Consider the following 8,516-nt stretch of genomic DNA (forward strand, 5'->3'; position numbering starts at 1 on the left):
ATCAGTTATATAATACTCCCAAACCCTTCCCTTCACCAGTATACATTTCCCACCATCAATGTCTCTAGTTTCCCTCCCCGCCCTTCTGTCTCTGTGGCAGGCACTTTTCTTTTCTCTCTCAATTGTATATCATTTTGAATATATTGAACATTTTATCCCTGAACAGTCCTAGCTATAAATTAGAAAAGTTCATCTTTTATTTCTCTCCTTCATCTGTTCAAGTGGACCCAAATTTTGTCATCTCCATCATTTTGATTTCAGAACGTACTTACCAAACCTGACTATTATCCCTAAAGGGTAGTTCTCAAACTTGGTGGCACATCAGAATCACCTAAGCACCTTAAGGATGTCTAAAGCTCACTGAGACCAAAGGAAAGCAATGTCAGGAGGCGGAATTGGACAGGGGTGTTTGTTCATTTTCTTTTTACATCTGGCAGTGAGTCCAATGTGCAGCCATTGTTGAGGATCACTGTAATAAAGACACAGATTTCAAATAAAGACATGCCCTCATTCACATGGAGGGCATGATTAAAAATGCCCAGGCCCTAACTTCATGCTACAGATAACAAACATTTGTTATGTGCTCTTCAGAGAATCCCTGTTTACACAAAATGTTGCTTCTTCCAGGTAAGATTGTACATACTACCTAATTAAAGTCCATGGTTTTATTTGCAGTGTCTAAGAGAAGGATGTTTATTGGGAGCGGTTTCCTTTTATGATGCTTTATGATGAAAATGTGTTTATGGACATTGCTTTACTCACACAAACATTTCCTAAACATAGGCTGGACATTCACTCAAGGATGTAAACTATTTTCATCTTGGTTGTGAAACTGAATTTTTAAATTAAGGGAGTGATTTTTTTGGGAACATGATCACCAGTGTTGTTTTATTTCAAAAGAGAAAAGATGGGGAATACTTGATATACTTGTTCTGTATACCTGTGGGATAAATGCAAGGCATGAGAATCCTCAGCTTGTCGATCTTTATTGTGTCTGGAGTGGATGAGAAATAATTCTGTGACATTCAACACTAACTCTGTTAGAGTGTAAGGTAGAATACTGTACAGAGAATTTGGTTTTCCTTTGTTCATGGATAAAAATAGACTCAAAGGACTATTGTTAACACTTAAAAAAGGAAGTATGATTTGGGGATTATTATTACCTGGATTACCCATTTGAAAACTTTCAAAGCTTAAAAAACTAAACTTCTACCATTTTTCCCTCTCAGACATACACTGTGAAATTTTTCATTTTCCACATATTCATCTCCACTCAGATGCACTGGATATGTTTCATCTCTCTCTTTTGCTGAAGTATTTTTAGTTTGAATTATATATTCTCTAAAGTTTCTTCTAGTTGAAAAAGTCTATGATTCTTTACTTGAAATAATCAGACTTTTGTCTCCAAAAATGGTACTCTAGACAAAAATATCTCAGAAAAGGCTGGGCATAGTTATGCTTTTTGATTTTTCTTCTAGCTTTCCTAAATAGGCTTGCTGTGTTGTAATGAGACTTGGTGTACTAAGAGTGGAGTGGATTTAGGTGTGTGGCTTTTTTTCTTTGTACCGAGGTCATCATCCTCAAAAGTAGCTAGGTGTGAGTGTATGACTTGTTTTTATTAATTGACAAGCAAATAAAAGCTTCAAGTTTTTAAAGCTTTTGTATACATTTTAAAGACCAAAAAAAAAAATCCTGATATGGTTACTACGAATGACATTTGTCTCTTTAGTTGTCTTTTTAAATTTTGTTTACTCCAAGTTTGTGGTTATTACTTTAAAATATTTTTCTAAGAAAATGAAGGAAAAACTGCACCAACTTCTTTTGTTAAGTTTTACATCATCTATATCAGCATATCTCAGGATCCACTTATAATGGAAGACAGGTTTCAGATGAGTAAAATGTTCCTTTGATAACTGAAAACATCTACAGTGTGAGACGTGCTTATAACTTGTTGTGTAATTCTTTTATGCTATTGTCATTTTTTAAGGTCTCATGCAATACATGCCTATTGTCTTTCCTATTAATAATGCTTAAACCTCACTTAGAAAAAGGAAGTGTACAAAAGTAATTCTGTGCATTTGTAAGTATTCCTACTGGGCAGCAGAGGGCAATGTGGAGTAAAGAGAGTTTACATGGGGGAAAAAAAAGCTCTTGCATCAGAGAATGTTCCAGGATCCTAGCTTCTGTTGGCTGGTGGTGGTCTTGATTTATCAAATCACATGGCTCAAGCCCCTATTTCATTGAAATAATCTACAAGTATAAACATAGAAAGAATAAATAGGCAAATAATGAAGGTGAGTAGTTTTCTTAATGTCCTTCAGATAATTTTTAATAAGGGGGTTTGTTATCAATAAATTCCTTTTAAATTGAATTGTAATTAATATATTATAAAACTAACTTCCTCAGAGGTCAGGGAGTTAGCTCAAAGCTTACAATTGAGTTTCTTCAGTAGATTGTGAAAACATTGCATCTATTTAATTTCAGAACATTTTATTACTCCAAAAAGTAGACCTGTACTTATTAGCAATTACTCCCCGTTGTTCTCTCTTTCTAACCTTCTATAATCACAAATCTACTCTCTGTCTCTATGGACATCTGTTTATTCTGGAAACACTTAAATGTAATCTAACAATAATGTGACCTTTTCTCTGGTTTCTTTGACTGAGCATAACGTTTTTAAATTTTATTCATGCTCCTGCATTCATCAATATTTCATTCCATGTTTTACATGATATAAATATGTTAAATGATTTTATAATACATGTTTAATAATGAGATGTAAATTTTAAAGTAGAACATTCAAATTTCTCCCAATAAGATATAAAACAACAGAGTTGAAGATATACATCAATGGACTAAGCACATGATTTGCGTAAAGGAGTTTAGTTCTATAATTGCCACTATATGGTCCACTGAGCACCACTGGAGTTACTTCTAGGTTACAGAGCTAGGAGTATCCCCCTGAGCACTGCTGTGTATGTCCCAGGAACCAAAAAAGAAAGCAAGAGAAAAGATATGATGAAAATCAAAGCCAGAGTTCTTTCTATTTTACTTAAATCTCCTCTAAATTGGTAAATTTGCTTTTAAAAATTAAATTGGGGTCCAGAATGATAGTACAGTTGGTAATGTATTTGCCTTGCATGCTGCCGAACTGGGTTTAGTCCTCAGCATCCTATATGGTACCCCAAGCCTGCCAGGAGTGATCCTTGAATGTAGAGCTAGGATTATTCCCAGAATACTTTTGACTATGACCAAAAAACAAGCAAAAGAAAGAAAGAAAGAAAGAAAGAAAGAAAGAAAGAAAGAAAGAAAGAAAGGGAAAGGAAAGGAAAAGCTACTCATCAGCTATAGATAGTTCAGTTCTGAAGAAACACTGTAGCACTGTCCATTGTCCTCCCACTGTTCATTGATTTGCTTGAGTGGGCACCAGTAACGTCTCCAGTGTGAGACTTGTTGTTACTGTTTTTGGCATATCAAATACGTCACGGGTAGCTTGTCAGGCTCTGCAGTGCAGGCAGGATACTCTCGGTAGATTGCCAGGCTCTCCAAGAGGGACAGAGAAACCAAACCTGGGTCAGCCGCGTGCAAGGCAAATGCCTTACCCACTGCGCTATCGCTCCTGCCCAGTTCTGAAGAAATTCAAGATAATTGGAATCAAATATGTACACTTTTCCTCTCCATAATTGTGATTTCATAGATGTTTAATCATCACCACACTATTCTAATTCTATGATTTAATACCTTTTATTCCTTTTTTTTTTTTTTGTAAGGAAGAGGTTGGGGCCACATCCAAAAGCTTACTCCTGGCTCTGTACTCAGGGATCACTCCTGGTGGGGCATGGAGGGACCATATGTGGTGCCAGGGATAGAACTTGTGTTGGCCATATGCAAGGCAACTTCCCTGTATGCTATATTGTTGCTCTGACCTCACTTACTTCATTATATAAATGAAAATATTATGTTGTAATATAACCACATTTTATTTATCATTTATAATGCATTTGCCTTGCATGCAGCTGACCAGGGTTTGATTCCTCCACCCCTCTTAAAGAACCCAACAAGCTACTGAGAGTATCTCGCCCTCATGGCAAAGGCTGGCGAGCTCCCTGTGACGTATTCAATATGCCAAAAACAGTAACAACAAGTCTCACAATTTGTTGTGAGACGTTACTGGTGCCCACTCAAGCAAATCGATGAACAACAGGAGGACAGTGCTATAGTACATTTGTGATTTTTTTCACCTTTTTACTTGTATAAATAATGCTGCTAAAAACCTTCGGACACAAATATTTTCTTTAAATGTTTTTCTGTTGTATTTACTTAGAAGTGGAATTTCTGGGTGATATAGTAACTTTTATTTTCTTTAGTAGCTGCCAAATTGTTTTCTTTAGGGTCTAGCATTGCCATATTACTTTCCAAGTATTAGGCTTCTGAGTACTAGAGGCAGGAGAGGTAATGCAGTGGAAAAGTCATTTGCCTTTTCTCAGCCACCTGGTTTATTCCACGGTCCATCAAGCACTGCCAGGAGTGATCCCTGAGCACAGAGCCAGAAGCACTGCTGGGCGTTGACCAAAAACCAAACAACCAAACAAAATAATGCTTCTGACATAGAACATGTAAATAGATAAGCAAGCTGGTATTTTAAGAACATTATCGTTGCAATTATATGCTTCAGTAATAATTAACTGCATTTTGCACTGCACTTGTTCTGAACTTCCAATGATGTCTACAGAAAAAAATTATTTAAAAATTAGCAAAAAAGGAGATACGGTGATTAATTTTCTAAGAGTAAATGCTCTTATGTCTTTCTAGTCTCAAATAAACCTTTTTGATAGTTTTCCCTAAGCAATAAGTCTTCTTGCAGATTCAGAAAGCTCTTTTCTTATCATCAGGATCCTTGTTTTCTAGCTAATAACCAAAGCAATTGAGTCTTGACATGAATGAATGTGAAAGATTGGCTTCCCTCATCTATTTTGAATATTGGCTTTCTAAAATAACTGGCACACACATATGCAAAAATAAAATAAAGTAACTGGCACACGAGGACTCATTAATTGAGAAAGAGTTTGAGAACATATGCTAAAGTTAATATTTGAATCAGGGGAGATTGAGAAGAGAAAGAGAAATAGAAGATCCTTTAGGTTCTTTACACCCTTCAAGAAATTTATTTTTAAATGAGGACCCAAGAGATAGTACAGGGGCTAAGTTTCATAGTTTGCATGTGTTAAACCCTAATTTGACCCCCAGTGCCACATGGTTCCCCGAGCACCCCTGGAATGACACAGGTAATGCACTGCAACACCTGGTCAATATTACATCTTCAGTGCTCGCTTCGGCAGCACATATACTAAAATTGGAACGATACAGAGAAGATTAGCATGGCCCCTGCGCAAGGATGACACGCAAATTTGTGAAGCGTTCCATATTTTTGGGCTGGAGCGATAGCACAGCGGGTAGGGCGTTCGCCTTACACGCGGCCAACATGGCCGACCCGAGTTCGATTCCTCCGCCCCTCTCGGAGAGCCCGGCAAGCTACCGAGAGTATTCGATATGCCAGACACAGTAACAACAAAGTCTCCAATGGAGACGTTACTGGGCCCGCTCGAGCAAATCGACGATCAACGGGAGGGCCTTTACCTTTACCTAGTAATCACATTGAACCACTAGTCCAGTTGGCTGACAATCACCAGAGGGATCTTGGGACCTCTGAACACTTTCATTTTTTTCTGTGTTTATCTTTATTTTTAATTTAATTAATTAATTTATGTTTACAAAGCTGTTCATGGTTGGGTTTCAGTTATACAGTGGTCCAACACCCATCCCTCTACCAGTGTAATTTCCCAGCACCAGTGTCCCCAGTTTCCCTCCCAACCCTCCAAGCCCCCTGACCCCCACCTGCCTCTATAACAGACACCTCTCCTCTCTCTCTCTCTCTCTGCCTCTCTCTTTCTCTTTCTCCCTCATTTTAGGCATTATGGTTTTCAATACAGATGCTGAGAGGTTATTATGAGTATCCCTTTATCTACTTTCAACACTCAGTTGCTGTCCAGAGTGTTCATTTCCAATTAATGTTGTCATGATGGACCATCCACCCTCTTAACTATCCTCCACCCCCACAACCTTGTGGTGATTTCCAGCCACTGACCAGTCCTCCTGACCTGTTCGGCATTGGATATTAGTTTCATAGTTTTTTTTTTATATATCCCGGAAATAAATGCAGTCATTCTATATCTGACCCTCTCCTTCTAACTTATTTCACTCAGCATGATGCACTCCGGGTCAACCCACTGATAAACAAATTTCATGACCTCATTTTTTCTAACAGCTGTGTAATACTCCATTGTATTTCTTTATCCATTTGTCTGTTCTCAGGCACTCAGTTTGTTTCCAGATTCTGACAATTGTGAATAGTACTGCAGTGTACATAGAAATGCAGGTGGTGTTTCTGCTGTGTGTTTTTGAACTCCCGGGATATATTCCCAGAAGTGGCATTGCTGGGTCAAATCACTCCCAATTTTTTAAATTGAAGTAACACTAACTTATATGATGATACAAATATATACAATATACAAATATAGGTAAATATATTTCAAATATTTAGTAGTGTATTTGGACATTATTTATACTATAATATGACACCCACCAACAGTCTAGTTTCCATCCCTCACTGTATAGTTGACATCCTTTACCCAATTTACCCAGATCCTGTTTCTGTTCCTTTCTGGTGACCACCATTTTGTTATAGTCATCTAAATGTATGTTTTTAAGTTTCACATATATAGCTTTTGTCTTTTGACATATGTACATATTGCATTTTGATTACTACTAAGAGCCTGGTTTTCACCCAGCACATAAAGTTTACAGCCATTTACCTGTTCTGTCTAGCATCTTCTTCCCTTCTGGTAACCACAATTCTCTTGTTAGAATCTCAGAGTGTATTTCATTTATTTGCTTTGTGGTGACCATGAGGGTCAAATATAACTTTCTATGTCTGACTTTCTATTTAGCGTTGATAGTTACTTGAACACATTCCTGAACTTTCATTTTCACTTATACCTCACCCCCATTTTACAGTTTTGTTGTTACATTGCCTACTATATTTATGATACTAGCTGATTTTTTTCATAGTCACATTTCATCAGATTGAAGATGATTAGTTCTTTCTAAATTGCTAAGTTTGCATCAAAGTGGATATTGAGTTTGGTGAAAGCTCTTTTTGTGTAGAATCACATGAACATATAATTGTTCTATCAGGGTTGAATTATGTGGATAGATTCTTCACATTGCTATGATATTCACTTTGTCTTGATTCATATCAATATGTTTGACATGTAAGTTCAAAAACAACAGGGTGTACTTTTCTTTCCTCTACTGTTTTAGTGATTTTGAAGCTTATTACTTATATATTTTCCTAGTGATATAAAAATTGCGTTTAAAATGTCAAAAAAGAAAAACTTATTTTTAGATGTCTTATAAAGAAGAAATTCTAGTAAACCAACTCTATACCAGCTATCAAGGGCAGAGAAAGGAGGAAAGAAAAAAGAAAGAAAGAAGGAAAGAAGGAAAGAAAGAAAGAAAGAAAGAAAGAAAGAAAGAAAGAAAGAAAGAAAGAAAGGAGGGAGGGAGGGAGGGAGGGAGGGAGGGAGGGAGGGAAGGAAGGAAGGAAGGAAGGAAGGAAGGAAGGAAGGAAGGAAGGAAGGAAGGAAGGAGAGGAGGAGGAGGAGGAGGAGGAGGAGGAAGGAAGGAAGGAAGGAAGGAAGGAAGGAAGGAAGGAAGGAAGGAAGGAAGGAAGGAAATTCCTTTGACATTCCAGCAAGGTCAGTTTAGTGATAATAAGCTCTTGTAGTTTTTATGTATCTGGGAAAGATTTAAGTTTTCCTTTAACTTTACATTTTAATGTGAGTATAGAATTCTTGGTTGGAAGTATATGCCTTTTGTTACTTGGAATTTTTTTTGTAATTTAGTTGTTTCACTTTGGTTTTCTTAATTTAAACTTTTTAATTGAGGTATTGTAGTTTACAATTATAATGAAGTAGCTATTTTGCAGTCTGAAAGTATTGCACTGTCCTTCCAACAGTGTTTTAAGATCCCACCACCATTTTTTCATATTCCCTTCTCCCTCTACTTCTACCCTCTCAGTTTCCAATTCTATTGATCATGTCTCAAGATTTGTTTCCACTAGGGATTCTTTATACTCTGCGTATGAGTGATATCATCTTTCACTTTCCGATTCACTTCACTCATAATGATACTATCCACTTCCATCCAAGTTCCAGCAAGCCAAAAACTTTCATCTTTTCTACACATCTTTTCTACAATGCTACACACAATTCAATGCTTTTTATTTACTCATCTGTTATTGGACACATCAACTGTTTTCAGACCTTCGCTATTTAAGTAGTTTTCTTTGAATATAGATGTTTGTCTTTTCTGATTAATATTTTGCGTTTCTGGAATAGATTCTCAAAAGTTGAATCACAGTTTCACATGTAAGTTACATTTCAAAGTGTATAGGA

General features: G+C 36.8%; 1 non-coding gene across 1 annotated transcript; it reads left to right on the forward strand.

Annotated features, from left to right (window-relative positions):
• Nucleotides 1-5,323: 5,323 nt before the first annotated feature.
• On the forward strand, nucleotides 5,324-5,430 carry LOC130018758 (U6 spliceosomal RNA). The gene has a single exon (XR_008791630.1). It is a non-coding gene; the product is annotated as a U6 spliceosomal RNA (small nuclear RNA).
• The last annotated feature ends 3,086 nt before the right edge of the window (nucleotides 5,431-8,516 follow it).

This window comes from Sorex fumeus, unplaced genomic scaffold, assembly GCF_029834395.1.
Source record: "Sorex fumeus unplaced genomic scaffold, SorFum_2.1 ptg000265l, whole genome shotgun sequence".
NCBI classification, from domain to species: domain Eukaryota; kingdom Metazoa; phylum Chordata; class Mammalia; order Eulipotyphla; family Soricidae; genus Sorex; species Sorex fumeus.